At 44.4% G+C, this 18,364-nt stretch overlaps 1 protein-coding gene across 2 annotated transcripts in view; it reads left to right on the top strand.

Annotated features, from left to right (window-relative positions):
* Positions 1-2,859: 2,859 nt before the first annotated feature.
* TLN2 (talin 2) overlaps positions 2,860-18,364 on the top strand; it is a 159,212-nt gene continuing 143,707 nt past the window's right edge. For both annotated transcript variants that reach the window (XM_027704353.1, XM_027704354.1), the window contains exons 1-2: positions 2,860-2,926; positions 6,961-7,076. The gene's annotated coding sequence lies outside the window, so the exon portion shown is untranslated. The remainder of the gene's footprint in view (positions 2,927-6,960; positions 7,077-18,364) is intronic.

The raw sequence follows: 18,364 nt of genomic DNA on the forward strand, positions 1-18,364 counted from the left end.
ACACAGATACTAATATCTCAAACTCCAAACTGCTAAAATCAGTCTAATTATACTCCAGGAAACCAGTGGAAGACTGAATAGAAAATAAAGACCAAAGCTTCTTTGGAAATGCTAAAGAAGCGTTGGGTCTTATGAATACATTGATGTAAATGCTTTCAGATTCAGCTATAATGTTACTATAATTTTTTTCCCAAGGGAAGTGCACCTATCTGCAAATTTGTATAAGCTGAAATACTGTAAAGGAACCAGGAAGTTATACTTCTGTTCTCTGTATCCACTCTACTGAAGCAAAAATATGGATATTTCTCATTACTGAAATAACAAAAGCTGGATCCTCACATGACAGATTGACAGAATACCTTTTTAATTCTTGTGATAGTTTTATCATGGATTCTTACTGTGGATTGCAGGGAAGTGCTCAGACCACCCTGCAGGGGAAAGAAGAGCTGGTTTGTGCCCCAAAGCAAGTCACTGGCTGGGTGCAAAGGGACACAGTCAGTGTGTCCAGACACACAGTTGTGTTGGGAGTAGCATGACATAAAAATGGTACAGGGGATCCTGGTCTTGCCATTGCATCCATACTGGAGTAAAATTTGGTTCTGTTTGATTTGGGAGGTATTTCTGGGGGCATTTTGCTAAATCTCTTTGCAGAGATGTCAAAGTAGCTGCTTGCAGCACAGAGGTTTAACCAGCCTTCCTGTGAACTGAGAGGAAAGAGGAGAACAGAGGAATGACAAGGACAGGAGAGACTGGAATTGTGGCCTTGCACTTTTCTGTGTGAGAGAACACACAGGCTGGGAAAAAGTTTAAAAGGGAAGGCAGGAAAAGCTAAGGCAATCAAGGATAGCCATGGAGTAGAGGAAGATTCTTTTGAAGCAATATTGCAGCCAGAAAATAGGATAATACTGCACAAAGAAAAGAATGAAATTTATGGATATTTTTAGGAAGGAAGTTAAAGTTGAATGCCAAATAGGGAAAACCACACTGTTGGAGGATTATCATCATGGTAGTAAAAGGCCAGGGAAAAAACCCCAAACAATCCCCAAACTGCTCTTTATGCAAAGTGTTATGGCTGTTCATAGGTAACCTGTATGTGCAAAACTACCTCTAAAGCACAAGAAATACTTCAGTTATCTCTTCTTTTTATAGGAGTCAGGATAGTATCTCTTTAGTAACAATATGATAACAGTAACTCATTTGTAAAACTGGTATATTGGCAAGTGTTGGCAAGTTACAAAGCAAACCCTGTATAGTGTCTGTTTTAATTAAAAGACACTTGTTCCTTTGCTAAAGCTGACGCAGCTTTGAGTAACTATTACTATAATGATGTTAACATCGTGATGCTTTGAACGCTGTAAGGTGGGTGTACAAGGTAACCTAGTTAGTTTTTGTAACTACAGACTTAGGGTTAACTTGTTGCAGCAAAATTACTCTGGAAAGCAAAACCAGCTGTAGACTGAGGCAGATCTTTAATCTGGTTACAAGTAAAAATGTATACTAATGGCTGTACTTCAACTAAATCAGATTAAATTACTTTAATTGCATGATTTTTAGCTGCTGCACTTTTACAGATAGAGGCCTCAGTATGCATGACACTAATTCATGTAAGGGATTTCTGTAGGCGTAACTGTTTCTCGTGCTGGTATCAATATATTGGTATGGAAACCACTTACACAATCTCACAGTGGTAGAACAGTTCAGAGAGGTGTAAGGAAAGCCCTGAGTCTCCTTTGCTTTGCAGCCCATTTGTTGCTGGTGTTGTGTCCTGGCTGTGTCAGGAACAGTGTGGCAGCAGGAGCAGGGAGGGGATTCTTCCCCTGTGGTGGGCACTGGTGAGGCCACACCTCAGTGCTGTGTCCAGCTCTGGGCCCCTCAGTTTAGGAAGGACCTTGAGGGGCTGGAGCAGGTCCAGAGAAGGGAACAGAGCAGGGAAGGGTCTGGAGCACGGGTCTGATGAGGAGCAGCTCAGGGAGCTGGGGAGGCTCAGCCTGGAGGAGGCTCATGTGTGACCTTATTGCTCTCTACGACTCCCTGAAAGGAGGGTGCAGCCAGGTGGGGATCTCTTTTCCAAGGCAACCAGCGATAGGATGAGAGGAAATGGCTTCAACTTATGCTAGGGAAAGTTTAAGTCGAACATCAGGAAGAATTTCTTCACAGAAAGAGTGAGTAGACATTGGGAAGGGCTTTCCAGAGAGGTGGTGGAGTCACCGACCCTGGAGGTGCTTAATGAAGCCCTGGTCTGGGTGACAAGGTGGTGTTTGGTCACAGGTTGGACTCGATGATCCCAGAGGTCTTTTCCGACCTGACTGATCCCATTACTTGTACACGCTTCGTACGGCACAACCCGCGGGCGCTGCGGTGCTGTGCCCGTGTGTGTTTGTCACCCTGTGCCCGGGGGGCAGGGCGCGGGGGGCTCAGCGCTGCCCGAGGGGCCGGGCGGGCTCATCCTCCTCCTCGCGGGACTGCTCCGACCTTCCTCCTCCTCCTCCTCCTCCCCCTCCCCGAGGAGCCGCCGTCTCTCCCGCGGTGCCCGCGGTGCCGGGCGGGCGGAGCGGGAGCGGCGCTGCCTCCCCGCCCCGGTGCGGGTGGCGGCCGGCGGAGGTGCCTGTCCCTCACGCACAGGTACCCGCTGAGGCGGGCTCTGTCCCCCCGCCGGGGCCGGGGCTCTGTCTGTCTGTCCCCCCGCCGGGGCCGGGCTCCGTCCCGCGGTCCCTCAGCGCCGGGCGGGCGGGCGGAGGGCGCGAGCGGCCCGCAGTGATGACGCGCTTCCTGCCCTCCCCGCGGGGGTCTGCGCCGAGCCCGCTCCGCGGCGGCTGCGGGAGCGGCGGGGCCGCGGCGGCGACGGGCGAGCGGGGCGACGGAGGGGAGGAGGCGGGAGAGCGGCGGGGCTCGGGCGCCCCGCGGTGCCGCAGTAACGCCGTGCCCGGTAGGAGCCCGCGGGGACCCTCGCCCTGCCCCGCCGGTGCACAGCGCACGGAGCGTGCGGTCCCTGCCCGGCACCGGGAGGGGGAACACTCGGCGCGGGCTGAGCGGCGGCTGCTGCGGGGCTCGGGGGATGCGGGCGCCGCTCGGTGCTGCGGGGCTCGGGGGATGCGGGCACCTCTGGAAGGGTGCGGGCAGCGCTCGGAGCCGTGGGGCTCCGGGGCTCGGGGTGCGGGCAGAGCTCGAAGGGTTCGGGCAGCGCTCGGTGCTGCGGGGCTCGGGGCTCAGGCACCGCTCGGAGGGTGCGGGCAGCGCTCGGGGTGCGGGCACAGCGCGCCTCCGGGAGCTCCAGCCCCGCTGCCCCCGCGCAGCCTCGCCCGGCGCAGCGCTGCCCGACCAACAAGTTGCCGGTCCCAGGGAGCGCAGCCCGGCCCGGGGCTGTGCGGGAGCCGTGCGGGGAGCGGCCCCGGCTCACCGACCCTTCGGCAGGAGCGGGGCCGGGTTGGGATGCGAGGGATCCCGCGGTACCCCGGCGTTTCCCCAGTGCCGTGCAGGGCTGGGATGGATGGAGGGAGGTGCTGGGGTGGCCGCTCCCTTCGCGTGGCCGGGCCGGGGTGGGTTTGCCGGGGCTGTTCGCTGTCGGGCTCTGCTGGCGACCGCGATGCATAAAAAACCCTTTTCGCAATACGCTGTGAAGCGACGACCTCCCAAGGACGATCGCGACGCGTCTGCATACGCGTGGATCCCTATCCATCTCCCTGTGTCCACATCTCCCCACCGGACCGGGAGCGGGTCGTGGGGCGGTCCCACGGGGTCACCCCGGAGGGAGGGAGGAAGGGCAGGACGCGGCCCCTGCGCAGCAAACACGGGGGTGGGTGGGCTCCGAGCTGCTCCGGAGCCTGCACCGGTCCGGGGCCCGCCGGGGCTCCGTGCCCAGGACTGAGCAAAGCACAGCCTGCCCCAGTGCTTGCAGAGGGTCTGTCCGTGCCGTGCCCTGACCCCTCTTTCCTCCCCGCAGCTGTCTGGGGTGCAGGACAGCCTTGCTTTGGGGTGTCTGTGGGGCCCCGGTGCGGTGCCACTGCGTGGGAACACCTGGTGGGAACGGGGGCCTCTGCTGGCTTTGTGCTCACCTTGTGTGGCGCTTTTGTTCTGCTGACCTGCCATTTCAGGTTTTTTTTAGGCTTTACTTCTTGTGTGTTAAAATGCTGCTGCGATGCCTGGTCAGAAAGATTGTGGGAATGTTCATTGATTGAAAAAAACTCTCTTGTTGGATTAAACAGTTGACCACTTCCCTCCAAATCTTTTTAAAGTTTGTTTTGCAGACCTGTATTTTAGAGCCAAGTTTGAGCCATATTAAATTTCAAACCAGAAAAGCCACTCCTGAGTTTGGAAGTACGTTACTTAAAGGCACTGGGGAGTTCTGCATCGTCAGAAGAGCCCAGTAGCTATGGAACGATGTCCTTATGATTTAAAAACAAAGAATGCATTTCTGAGGTTGCTCTTGCTTATGTAAAACATCACTTATTTATACGTGTGTTGCAAGTATGAGTGCAAGCTGCCAGTGTTAGTTATAAATACCTTACAAATTGTGGTATGTGGAAAGCTTTCATATCTGTTTGAGGTAATGGGCAGCCATTCTTCCAACAGAACAGCTGTTAGCAAAGTTTGCTGTGAGTTAAGTTGGATGAACTAGCTTTTCTGCTTTAATTTTCAAAACATGACATTTTCAAAGGAGAATGAAGGTTACAAAACAGCTGAGGCATGGGGGTACCTCTTGCCTCTTGGAAGTACGTTTCATTTGAGCTTCATAATGCTTCACCTGACTCACTGGTCACTGCAGAACTAAAGGGTTAACTGGAGTTCTGGCTTATCTATTGATAACAAAATTACTGAGCTTAAGTAAGATAAGAATAGTTCTTGTTTCTGGTTGCCAGTCTAAGTGTCTGGGTTGACTACTGCAAACTCAGGCAATATTCAAGTTCTGAATCTCAGCACAAAACTAGATGAGGACTACAGCAATTTCATATAGGATACCCATTAATTTCGCCATTCAGATTACAGCACTTTATCCTGAATAATTGTCCTGGGTGTTCTTCGAGTAACATCTGTTGCATGATATCATGTAGTGGAATGTAGTACAGCCTAATTTAAGTTGATTTGAAACGTTGCCATTGCACTGTAGTAGTGCCTGAGAGGGCGAGAGGGTTTGTGGTGTGCGTGTGTGATGAATAGATTGGTTACGAGTAGATGATGTTGAGAAAGATGAACTTGCATTTGAACTGCAAAGGATTAAGTAATTTTACTCCGAGCTTGGTTTGTTGTACAGTTTTGCTCAGACTCCTTTCATCATTTGCCAGCTAATCTAATCACTGAATTCTACTTACATTAGGAAATGCATCTATGGTTATAAATATAACTGAATAGTACAAAACACCACTACAGTAGATTCAAGTCTTATTTTGGAGTGGGAGGAGCAGGCTTGAAAGAGCTGTCTGGCTGTGGCATAGCCTGAGCTGCACAGTCTTCATGATGATTTAGGATTTCTGCTGTGAAAACCTTCTCTTATTTGGTATTGTTTCTACAAAGATTTGACTCCACATAGCAGGGGTGTTCTGAGGCATTAATGTTTGGGTTGTGTCACTCTATATGCTTACCTATATAATGTATATCTATTAAATTTGTGCAAATTCAAAGTCTAGGTGGTTTGCAAAAGTGACAGTGCCTAATTAGTCCCCACATGTAGACAGTAGTACAAACATCCACCTGCATTCCTTTTTGTGGCACTGCAGTGTCAGATAACTGGGATATTAGTGTTTTATGTTCCTGAAATGTGAGCTGAAGCATCCCTCCAAATGATAATTTTAGCATTTTTAGTTCTGAAAACACCATTTGAGGTAATTCTCAGCTCCCAGTCCTATCTGACCCTCAGAGATAGTTGATAAACTGCCAAATGTGTGGACATCTTGATTGGTTTTTTTTTAATATGCAGAGTTTCTTGCTAAGAAGCCTTTCTCAGATGCTGCCTTTGCACCAGGCCATAATTAGGAAAGAAGTGTGAATGTGTTTACAGACCACTGTATCCAGCTTTCAGAAATTCTTTTCTTTTCCCAGCCTTTGAATCTTTAAGAGGTTTGGCAAGTCTGCTTATGCATGTTTCTGCAGACAATAGAATGCTGATGCAAATTGAGAACAGCAAGCAGAATGGTTGGGTGTTGTTGCAAATGGGGGGAGGATGTCTTAATAAGGGATTATTGCATTTCATTTGTTTGCATTTGGATTGTAGTGTGAGTTTGGGACAAATGTTACTGGGATGGAGCTGAAAATTGCAGTTTCAGATTGTCCTGTCTGTTGGTACCTGAAGGAGAATGCAGATTTTTACCTCTGGGCTTCTGCGTTTGACCACATATGGTTCTAAGAATATAAATTAAATTGAACTGAAGAATTTTTGGGGACAAGGGAGGTACAAATGATAAAGCAGAGGTTTTTTTTTCTGAGCAGTTTGGCTTCCAAGTTCCAGAGGCTATATTAAGCAGAATAATCTAGGCTTTTGCAACTCCGTGGATGAGATTATGATTATGGACATCATGTCGTGCCTTAAGCTCTTGTGTGCTTTATTTTTATTGTGATTAAACAATCCATTCCTTTTTCAAGCAGAATGCCTTGAAAATAGCCCAAGCTCCTTAGATGTGTTAGGCTGACCCCCAGACTGCTGTGGAACCCTGTGTCTGATCAGAGTTTGGAGAATCAGGGCCTTTTGTCTCTGGGCGCAGGGAAGTCGTGCCTTTGGAGTGAGACTGATGGTCTTGGGGATGAGAAGGGGTGAGGAGCCTGTGGGTAGTTCTGACACCAGACTTGTAAGTGTGCACAATGAATTTTCAAGGTTTCTGTCCCTGCTAATGCTGCTGAAAACCCATTTCACAGCAGAGAACCATTTCCCTGGCTGTGCTGTGTGCACACATGCTTATCTTGGAGTTGAGTTTGAATTAGCCTGCATACTTGAGGCAATTGTGATAACATTTTGATATTTTCCACTTCCAGTTGTGAGCTGGGATTTCATCCCCAGAGATCCACCCCCTCGATTCTCAAAGCTCCGGCGCCTTTTTACTCTCAAGCGTCTCCAAAAGGCTGGAAAATGCACTGACTGACTCCACAAGGTGAGGGTGACTACACAACAGTAAGTCTTGTCTTAAAATATCTTTACAGTATTGCAGTGCTGACTGACTTGTAGTCCCTTGACTTGGCAGCAACCAGTTGAATTTCTGCCAAGCTGGGTCGGGCTGGCACTCGAAGCTGCCTTCCTTTCATTCTCAGTAGGTAGCTCATCTTTCTGTGTTTGGGCAGCAGGGAGAAAGTGTGAGCTGAAGTGAATTGGAAATGAACCTTGTGTCTTTCTGGCAACTTTGGTAAGGCTGAGATTTCTTATTTCCGTGAAAAAGTGAAATATAACCCAGGAATAAGCAGGAGGCTCTCAGTCTTCTAAATCACAGCAAATAACAATTGAGGTGATAAAGAATCAATGGTACTACATGGACTGATGACTTTTTTGAGTTGAATAACAATTTACATTTGTCAACTGTGGTAGAGATTTGTTGCTCTAGTGTATCAAAGTGTTTAGTGCTTTGCTGAAGTATTTGGTGTGGTGTGAGAACCTCTTTAACAGGGGTATTGTCTCCAGCTTAGAAAGGTCTTCAGAGTTTTGTAATGCCTTTCTTATTACATATTTTGTTTATTTTCTTATAATGAGCTCTCTCTACCTTTCTTGGGAGTTGGTATCTATAATGTGGCAAATAACCCTTTGTCTCAGCTACCTCAAGTCCAGCTTGTACTATAGTTTGGTTATAGTGGTGCTATGTACTAGTAGGAAAGTACTGATTTTTCTGGAATGTGAGATTTAAAGTTTGTGTTTAGATGCCATAAATATAAGCATAAAACAGTTCCAAAACTTGCTGGCTTGAATTTGTGCATCTGGAAACATTAATTGTTCTTCAAGTAATTTATGGCAAGTACCTTTTACCTTTGTTCAATTTAAATGTGCCAAGTGCTGTGTAGGAAACTGTGAGGTGGGACTTGGCAGAAAAAATGGAAGCAGAAAAGGCAGGTCAGTAGTGTCTGACAGAAGTGATGGTGCCTGTTGAAGACCTTTGGTAACCTAGAGGGAGGGATTGTGCCAGGAATGTGATGGTGACTGAGGGACATAATCCTTAGACACGATAAAAATGTTTAGATACCAGGACAGAATCAAAATTTAGCAATGAGCCTATAAATGAAATCAGGAAGCCCAAACTGAATTCCTGTAGCTTGCAAGTTCTGTAACTCCTGTTCTTGTTTTTTGTAATTCTTGTGGTTCTCTCCCATTTTTGACTGAAAGATTTTCTTAGATGAATTTTTGTTGTGGTATAAGGAAACATCTGTTGACAAGGGATTGTCTGAAGTCTCTGGGGAAAGGATCAAGTGGGAGCCACTACTGCACAGCTGGAATCAGGGGCAAGCAGGAGGAACCAGTGGCACATCTCCTGGGTCAGGGTATCACTAAAGGCCCTGTTACAGGGAGGAACAGGTAAATGTCCAGCTTCAGTTTAAAAAAGCAAAGGCTGTGGGAGCTGAGGTCAGTCTCTTGTGATGTTTAAAGTACTCCTTGGAAATGTTTTGTGCAACAGCTGAGGATGTACAGACCCCAAGCAAGAACCCAAGATCCTGTAGTGTGTACCAAACCTGAAAAAATACTTGGTTTTTTAACTTAGAGAAAATTCTGTGGCTGCGTTTGCAGTTGTGAGTAAGGTCTGGATCAGCCTGGTTGGTGCTGGATTAGCCTGTTCTCTGCACTCTGAGAGGTGTTACTGAATGTACAAAAGACTGAAACCTCTGAAGAAGGGGCAGTTAACTTTGCCTGGTGAGGTTGGACAGACCAGACTGGATTAAACACTGAACAAATCCAGATGTGGAGCCAAGGGGGGTTCCAGTGGATCTGACGAGTCTTGTCTGAGACCTCTGTGTGTGGAGGATGTGGATGTGTAAGGGGTCAGTTCAAAGGGTTCACAGGTGCTGTATGAGTGAGGGAAATTTGGTTCTCTCTGTCCTTGGAGAGCCAAGAGAGCAAAGGCCAGGCTGAAAAAGCCAAACCTTTCCTGGAGCAGGAAGACAGACTGTTAGTGGTGCTACCTGCATCCATGGTGTGGGCAGTTGGAGGACCTAAGACATTTAAAACTTTTTCCCTCTCCTTTTGTACCCTGCCTGTTGTTTTGCTCAGAATGGCCACCAGAACAGGCAGATCCTTACCTCTTACAGGGAGCTGCTCAGCCACTGCTGTTCCTGGAAGAAAACAGTCCAGTCTTGAAAAACCCCCTTGTAGCGGTCGCAGCAAACACCAACACAAACCCTTCCAGTACCATGGGAAATAATAACTGGAAACTTGATGAGCTTGAGGAAGAGACCAGTTATGGTCAGTAGGTGACCACCTAGTTGCAAGTACATTTAGAAAGCCCAAGTATGCAAATTTCTTGGTAGTATTTTTGAGAGGGGAAGGAGAGAGTGTCACTTTTGCTGTCCTAACAACTGCTTTGCTGCTGCCTGGTTTGCAGCAAGGCTCATCCATCCCAACAGCTGATGGAAGCCTGAGCTCTAGTGCAAATATTTAATGGTTGAAATTGCTCTATGAGAAGATTTAAGAAAGTGTTACTTGTTCTCAGGTGACTTCTCTTTGAAAAGTGCTCTTAAAGTTCTAGTTCTTTACTTCTTGCATACTTCCTGAAAGCAAAGGCTTTCAGCAGCCTGTTTGTATTAATAGCTGTGGTGGTCCAGGTGCCAACCAGATTTTAATCCATTCTGCCTAACAAAACAAGAAATAGTAAATAAGAAACAATGGGATTTAAGTTTCACAAGGCACTTGCTTTTCTGTAAGGAATCCCACAAGACAAAGCATTCAAATATTGGGAGGGGCCTGGGCAGAGAATGTGTTCTGAAAGTTTTCATGTCAGAACTTCAGCTGACTTTATAAGAACGCTCCCAAGGGAATGGCAGGGTTTTGGTGGCAAAGAGAGGAGGCAGAAAAATACCTTGATTGTGGTACAAGTGTGTGGTTAAGGTAAACTGCTTATGCAGCAGTTGCTGGAGGTTGTTTAATGCAGATAAAGGGAGTGTGCCATGAGTTAGAAGGGTAGAGGTGCCCTGGGGATCCAAGCAGGCCCCTGTAAGGCCAGGCTGTGAGAGTGGCTGGGTAATGACTGTGAATATCTGTGCAGGAACAGTGTGTTCCTGCCTAATGCCATTATCATTCCTTTTCAAACATGAATTGCAGTTTGAAGCGTTACAAATGCCATCTGCCTATGAGGGCAAAAAAAAAACCCCTGTTATTTTTTGTTGAAAACTAAAACCAAAACACTGTGTTCCATGTGGATCTTCACACAATCAGCCATTGCATTAATTTCTCTGGAATAGTGTTGCCAGCCTGCCAGATTTTCATTTAAGGCAGTGATTTCTGAAGATTTTTCTTATCTCACACCCTTATCAGTAAAAGCTTTGTGAGCACACACTCCCAAACTATGTATATTATTTATAAATTATAGACATATACTACTGCACTAATATAGGACATACACAAAAAATAGAAATTAAGAAAGGACTTTAGAAAATTTGTTTTATTTTTTAACAGAACCCTTTTTCTCTCTCATTAAGGAATCGTTCAGTGAGAGCTCTGTGATTGAATTTGCCTCGGTATTTTTTTTAAATGTTGGTTTATCACTTGGATACAACCACTGAGGAGCTGGTTCTAAGTTCAGTTTATTTCAATGCTTTGTTTTAATGGCCACAGATCCAAGGGAGAGAAGTGCATTGTTGGTTGTGCTTACTAAATCATGAGACTAATTTTCCACTCTCATGCACTAACTATGAAAAGGCTTTTCTTGGAATTCATCTAATAAATTTCCATCTTCCCTGATGTCAATCAGTTGTTCTTGCAGGCTAAAGGGAAGATGTTCCTTTCTTCTCTTCTCCTGAAACTCTTCTTTTGGAAGATTTTTTTAAAAAAGAATATTTTAAAGGTTGGGAAATTATGTACAGCTTTCAGAGGTTTTTATAGGTGAGGTTTAATTTTCACCAACAAAATCACCCAGCAGTGGAAACATTCCCAAGTATCCGTTTTCAAAACAGTCTCTGTAGAGTGAGTTTCTTTTGAAAAACAATTACTTTTGTGCTTCACTGTTAAAACATCAGCTTCACCTTGTGTATTTATTTGAAAATATCTGGTAGACAGTGTACTACTGACAGCCAGCTGTCATCACAGAAAAGATGAGCAAATTTTGAGCAGTTGTGTTAGTGGAAAAAACACATAATGGGTTAAATCTGATGACTCTTTTAAGCACTTTGCCACAAGGTAACTAGCAAAACTCAGTGTGGGAATATGAATTTCGTGGTCACTCCCCATCTCGTTACAAGGTATTTTAAAGGTGCTACTATTTAAAGATCTTATTTTTATAACATTATGTAATCAATGACATTCTGCAGCACTTTGGACTCCAGTGTTGCTGTATTAGTTTGCCTGTGAATGATACAGTGGAAGAATTTCATGTGGTGATGGAGGGGCTGCTTTAAGTGGAATAGAAAAATAAAAGGATTTCAGTGTGGAGTTTCCAGATAGAATCACAGGAGTGTACACTTGCAGAGTTTCCCCATAAAACATTGTTTCTATCAAAGAAGTAATTTACCGTGGAGAATATGTGGAGTCTACTCAGATACATCTTTCCTGTAGCTATTCAGAGGAGTTCCCAGTCCATCACTGAAACAATGCAGCATTTACTGGAAGCTGAGACTTGTTAGAAACATCTGTGCATCCAGCCAGCAGCACAGCAAACCTCCCACGGTCCAGAAGCTGTTCTAATACTCATTTCTTCAAATCTTCAGCTGTTTTCTATGAGTCTTCCAGCAGGATTTGCTGACAAAGGAATGGCATATTGTTTTCCATGTGTTATTTCAGCCATGTTTTACTGCAGCAGGAAGCCCAAACGCTTCTCTGATGGTTCATGCCTTTTGTGTCTTTTGCTATAAAGTAAGGAACCTTAAAAGAGGCTTTTATTTGCCATGGCTTAAAAACAGTGGTGAAGAAATTGTAGAGATTTTTCCTCACCTTCTGGGTCCCTAATTTTTAAATGTCTTGCTAATCATGATGGCTTCATGTTATCATTATCTAATATGTCAAGGGACAGTGTGCACTTAGGGGGAGGCTCATCATTAATGGTGACAGATATAAATCCATATTTCAAATAGTCATCTTCATAATTTCACTTTATTTTTTCTTTGACCGACTTTTTGTCAGATCTGATTAGATTGTTGATTTTACCTCATAATGTGTGTGACAGGGAGCTTGTACTGGGAATAGGAAGTGAGTTGTTGCACACGGATTTTGAAGCAAAAGCAAGATCTGTCATGGCATCCGTGTATCTCCCATAATAACACTTCAGAGTCTGTAGAATCAGAGGTGATTTTTAGCAGGATTGCAATTGTAGAGAGCCCTAAACCATTGGTGCATTTCCCTGGTTAAAATTCCTTGTCTTCCCTTGCCTCATGTTATTGTACTTTAAAATAAGATATTTATTACATGTGTTGTGACAGCATGCAAATTTTTAGAGGCTTGTCTTTGTGCAGTGTGGCCTTGGGTCCTGCCAATTAAACTTTTAGAAAGAAGCATTCCTAAATAATTGGAGTTTTGTTTGGGTTTTGGTTTGGTTTGGGTTTTTTTTCCATCTGGAGCTTGTAAGAAGGGACAGCAATTCTTGCACTTTGTTTAGCAGCCAACACAGTGTAGTTCTCATCCTGCCTCTGGCTACAGCAGATAAATTCCATGTACCTGCTAAACATCTGCTATCAGGCACCAGTTCTGCCTTGGTACCCACCCAAAAAGAGTATCTGTGCATGTACAGCTCACCTCTCTGTGGCTGCCCTGTGAGTTGGAAGGACTGAAGCACAATTTAAGCCCCTGAAGAAGATGCAAAAGCAAGGTGGGATTGCAGATAATGGTCTTCGGGGTAAAAAGGATAAAGCCAGGAGTTGGTTTTTGAAATTTGTTTGCCAGGCACTTAAAACCAAAGGAGGAAACGTAGAATGAAGACAGAAAATAATAGAATAAAAGGAAAAATGAGAAAAGCATTAAAAAAACCCCACAAACAAACCATAGTTCCAACTTTGTAAAGGCTGAAGATTTCCAGTAGTGTGTATTGACTGCTTGTTTTTTTCTGGATTATATACATGTCACATTTCTTGTTTAATGTTTACCTTTCATTATTTAAACCAAAACTGCGTTACTGCCTGTGAAATAGTCTTTGTATTACTATGACCAGATACAGAAAGCAGCCATCTCATCTCGGACCAGCACTTGTGTCCTATATCTTAAATAGATTTTTTTTTCCTTCTGAATTGGAGTTGTCTTGTAAGAACTCTCAAATTTATCTTTCTTTTATTTGGAATATTTTTCTTATGCATTCTGTGGGATGTAACTCTCCCGTGACAGGTGACAAGTGAATCAGGATGCTGGAGACTTGTGCAAGTGAGATTTACCTTCCTTTTTGGGCCTCTAGTGTTTAGTAGAAGTCAGTTTTCTTTCTTCCTGGCCAGTCTACAGATGCTTGAAATACTTGTGCTTGTTGGGAGTTGAGATCTGAGCAACTCATACTTAAGATATCTCCAAGTAGCTTAGAATTAGAAAAGCTTTCTTCTGACAACATACAGGGGATATTCAACTAAGCAATAGGAAAATGCTTCTTTATGAGTGATAAGCTAATGAAAGCCTAGTATTTGTATAATCAGGCTTGCCTGAGGTTATGAGTGTCTGTTAGTAGGTAGTGGAATGCAGGCTTTGGACAGGGTTGGTTGGCAATGATATTTTGATCAGTGTGAGTGTATTGGTGACCATTTGATAGTGAAACAGCTGCACATGGGGCAGAGGAGCTGCAGCAAGAAGGACAGACCCAGAGGTCTGGGCTTCTCTCTGGCAGTTTTTATTCCATGCAGGGGACTGCTTGCATGGAACCAGCTCCTTCTTCACAAAGCACCTGCTGCAAAAAGAGCCCAAACTGAAGTATTTGCAGGAAAGAAATGAAGATGATAAATCTCAGTGAAGAAGCTCAGGTGGATCTGGGTTATTTTGGGCATACTCTGGTTCCATAGTGGGTGTCCTGGGAACAGTGCAATCAAACTCAAGTGCTGGTGCAAGTCTAGAAATGCAAGGGGTTGTTAGCAAGGAAGCTGTTCAGCACAAGAGCTCCAGAGACATGTGGAAGACAGAAACCCTGACTAACAGTTAACTGAAGAGGGGATTTGAAGAACTTGTGCAGTTCCAGCATCCCTTTGTTTCTGTTGAAGGCTTGTTTGCTTATTCAAGAAACAAAGTAGGGATCAAAGACACCATCAACAAGCACTGATCTCAGACTAAAGTGTGGTGTGGGAGTGCATGGATGGCTCCAGACTGCAGTTTGTGTGGCTGGGTGTGTTGAGGTTGTGGCATATTTGGACATACCTCTGGAAAAGGCTTTTTTTGCACACAGAAGGGAAAAGCTGCCCATCCCTCTTGCAGTGGGATACATGAACCAGGATGGTCCTTCTAAAACTCCCCATCAAGATCCTTTGCATAAACCCTCAGGAGGCTTTGGAGTATAATACCTGCTTTGTCAAAGGATACTTCTCTGTCATGCAAAGCTTTAAATGACCTGTCCAATATACAGTGGCTTCTGTCTCACTCAAAGGGGATAAAGACTGAGTGTGCTAAAGGTTCTCTAACCTAAGTGTTACCCTGCAAATGAGTGGTACAGTGCTGTGTCTTCTCAGTGGAATGAGTAAGCAACTGAAGCCCTTGAAACAAGTATTTATGTTAGAAGAGTTTGGTTTTGGTTTTTGGTTGGTTGGTTGGTTGGTTTTTGTTTTGTTTGTTTGGTTGGTTTTTTGGGTTTTTTTGTTGTTGTTTTTTTTAACTGGAAGAAATAAGCTGATGTGTTAAACAGTTCTGAGATTTTATGGAAAAGTTTGCAGGGTGCTGCAGCTTAATTTGAGTTTGTTTGTACTGGTAGCTGGTGGTTTCCAAATGGCTTGTTTGGGGGCAAGTCTTGCAATATTGTTTCCTGTAACTGAGGAAAGGAGCATAATGGATAGGCAAAAGACAGTGCTGCTTACCAGGCAGTGGAGAAAATGAGCTTCCCAGTAGCTCAGCTTTGAAATCCTTGAATCAGAAAAAAACCCTTGTTTCCCCACATGCTATCCTTTTCCCAGGCAGATTGTGTTGTCCTGCTTTAGTGTCTGCTCTTTAAAGGTTCCAAATACACAGGAACTGAGGTTAGTCCTACATAAAACAAACTGGAGGCAGGAAGAGATTTGCTCACTTCAGCTCTGTGTGAGGTGTGTGTTGCTGTTGAAACCCTCGCAGTGAATCCCGCGGTTACATTTTGTGAGCTGTTGTTTCAGGTTCCTGCCCCACTGAGATACCTGTGTAACTGCTTTGGCTGCACTTAGTGGGTTTTTTTAAGGTGCTATTAACAAATCCGTGAGCTGGAAATGCAAAATAGAGAGATTGTTCAGGTCTCCATGGTGACTGTGGGGTCCTGAAAACGAAGGAAAATATATTTGACTTCCTGGGGCCCTTGGTTACCTCCAGGCTCTATGGTTTAAGCTCACAACTCAAGAAAGTGTTTCTTCAGGCAGTGTAGAAAACTGCAAACAATATATAAAACCTGGTTTGGTAATTATAAGAGAGAGACACTACGGTAGTGTTCAAGTAAAGAAGGGTTTTCTGCTGTTTTTTGAGGAGGTTTGTAGAGATTAATTACACTTATAAAATTACTTCAAAAGCATTTTATAAATAGTACTTTGGGCTGCCTCCAGAAAGTGTCAAAAGAATAACCTCACTGCCTGACAGTTGCTGCACTTGCAGACAATGTGAGTTATTAATGAGATGGTGAAATTGTGCTTTCTGTTGCATATACTTGGTATCTTCTGCTGAACACAGATCTTCAGTTAGTTATACACAGAGTCACTGGAGCACTACTGAAATCTGTGGGCATGAGAGTAACGGTTCTGGGGGAATGTGTGTGTAAAATAAGCACATATATGATGTGTCCAATCTGCCTAAATGGGTCCCAATACAGCCTGTGGCCTTGGCAGATGATTGCTTACTCTAATTCAACTCTCACATCAAAATAAATCCACTTATTTAGTGCTGACCGTCAGAAAGAATAAATACACATTTGTTTTGAAGAATGGACATAATCTGACTTCAAGGTGGTTTGTTTGACTTTGTAAGGATACATAAAGGATTCAGGAGTACATGGTGTTGATTTTGAATGCTTTAACATGGTTTCTGTAAGTCAGAGACAAGGACCAGTCTTTTGCTGATGAAGTGTCAGACACTGAATTGGAATCTGAACTATTTTTGTAGCATTCTCTGACATGGAGTGATGATGTAACACACCCAGTATCAGTGAATTGTTGGCATCCACTGTTCATTTCTGCATTCTCCCCTGGAGAAAAGTGGGTTTGATGGTTCAAGGCCGAGTTCTCCCATCCCCTGGTGCTTCATCCTCACACAGCACGAGGCCCATCTGTGGGCTCTGGTGTTTTGGGGGTCAGAGCTGGGTGGCCTCGTGGGCAGGGCTGATGTGATTCCTCAGCCACAAACAGTGCAGTGTTCAGGGAGAGCCTGAGGGAACGATTTTATCCTTGCACTGCATCTGTGGGGTTGGCTGAGCCATCAGGGCTTTAGGATTTCACCCTTCTCAGCAGCACTGCAGGCCTGGAATTGCTCTGTCAAAGGTGAAGGCACAGACCTGCATGGGCAGGGGAATGTTACTGTGTGTGTGTCACAGCAAATCGAGTGCCTGAGCCCAGATGTTGGGTTTGGAGTTGAAAATTTAATTGTAAACACAGACTTTGAAGGCATATTTTGACCTACAGCTCGAGTTGGAAGCTTTATTAAGCCTTGCATCCCTCCATCCCTTCTTTCTCATCCCATTCTCCTGCAATCTTTCATATCCTCACTGAGCATGATGGCAATAATAAATCTGAGTTGCTGTATTCTGATGCTACTTGAGAAACTTGGACAGCAGATTTTGCACACCAGTGTTAATAGTGGGAAAAGTCTTTTCCTAATCTGCAAATGTATGTATTTTTTCAGGAAACCTAATATATTCCAATTTCTACATTGTTTAAAAAGCTGTCAGCTGCCAGACATGGCCCATTGGAGGTCTGGCTGGTTGATAGATGCTGCTTGTGCATAGTCAACCAAGGATGTGCCCAACCTTATTGTTGTAGAGGTTTTGTTTCCTGTACAGCTGATAATCAGAATCCAGTGGTGTTTATAGTATCACTGAACAGAAATTAATCAAAATAATGATTAAAATGTAGCCACTTTTTTTCCTAAAATTATTATTTAGCATGATAAAAGTAGACAAACAGTGTAGGTGAACAATTTATTGTATTTAATACTGTATTTTAGAACAGGAACATTATGCATGTTCTTCATAAACTGGCTGTCCAAGGTACTGGCATAATAATGTGAAGATCCTTGTTTCAGTGTATGAATTTACAGTGACAAATTTAGTTATTTTTGATAATGAAAGAACACATTTTTCCTCGATGAGTGAGATGGCATCTCTAACAATAAATATTAAAAATCAAACCCCATGTTTCTGAACTAGGTTACATACCTGATGATACTTTGTCTTGGGAGAGTCAGCAATTCAGGAAAGGTTAGAAATGTTCCATTTTGCCTGTGAATATATTTCTATTTTTGTACTCAAAGTGTTGTGACTGACCCCATCAGTTATGCCCTGTTACTGTTTATCCCAAAATTCACAAAGAAGCCGCTTCAATTTTGGTTGTTGTATTTGTTCTTAAATTTGTGCCGTTTTCCCCCCAAACTTCTGCTGTGGGAAGAACTCCTGAAATCCTTGGTAGCTGCATGTTGGAGTCCAGCCTGTGACAATAAAGGGGTCACTCCTTGGAAGGTGAATACCTTCACAGCAATCCCTCGTTGTTCTGTGCATTGCTAGAATTAGTGTCCCGTGTTTCTATTTTGTAAGAGCCAATCCTATTTTATTACAGTTAAGACTTTGGAAAAGCATGTCTCTCTAATGAGGTTTGGGTTTCAATACTTTGGATGAATACCATGAAAATTTCCTGTGCCCGGGTACCACTTGCCCTCTGTAAGAAGCAGTTGTGTGTTTGAAGGGTTGTCAGATCACAGGACAGACACTTGCTTTTCTTTGGTGCCTCCTTAGGCTCTTCAGAGGGAACACCTTTTCCAGTTGCCTGGTGCTGACACTAAAGACAGCCCTTGTTTTTAAATGTGGGATGTGTTTGGCAGCAAATATCTCATTCCAAGTCTCTGTAAGAAATGCTCATCACCAAGTTATTCCAGCGTCACCAAGTGCATCATCCACATGGAGCAATTAATAATACTGTTTTCTTC

Source organism: Neopelma chrysocephalum, unplaced genomic scaffold (assembly GCF_003984885.1).
Source record: "Neopelma chrysocephalum unplaced genomic scaffold, ASM398488v2 Primary Assembly neopelma1_274, whole genome shotgun sequence".
NCBI lineage: Eukaryota > Metazoa > Chordata > Aves > Passeriformes > Pipridae > Neopelma > Neopelma chrysocephalum.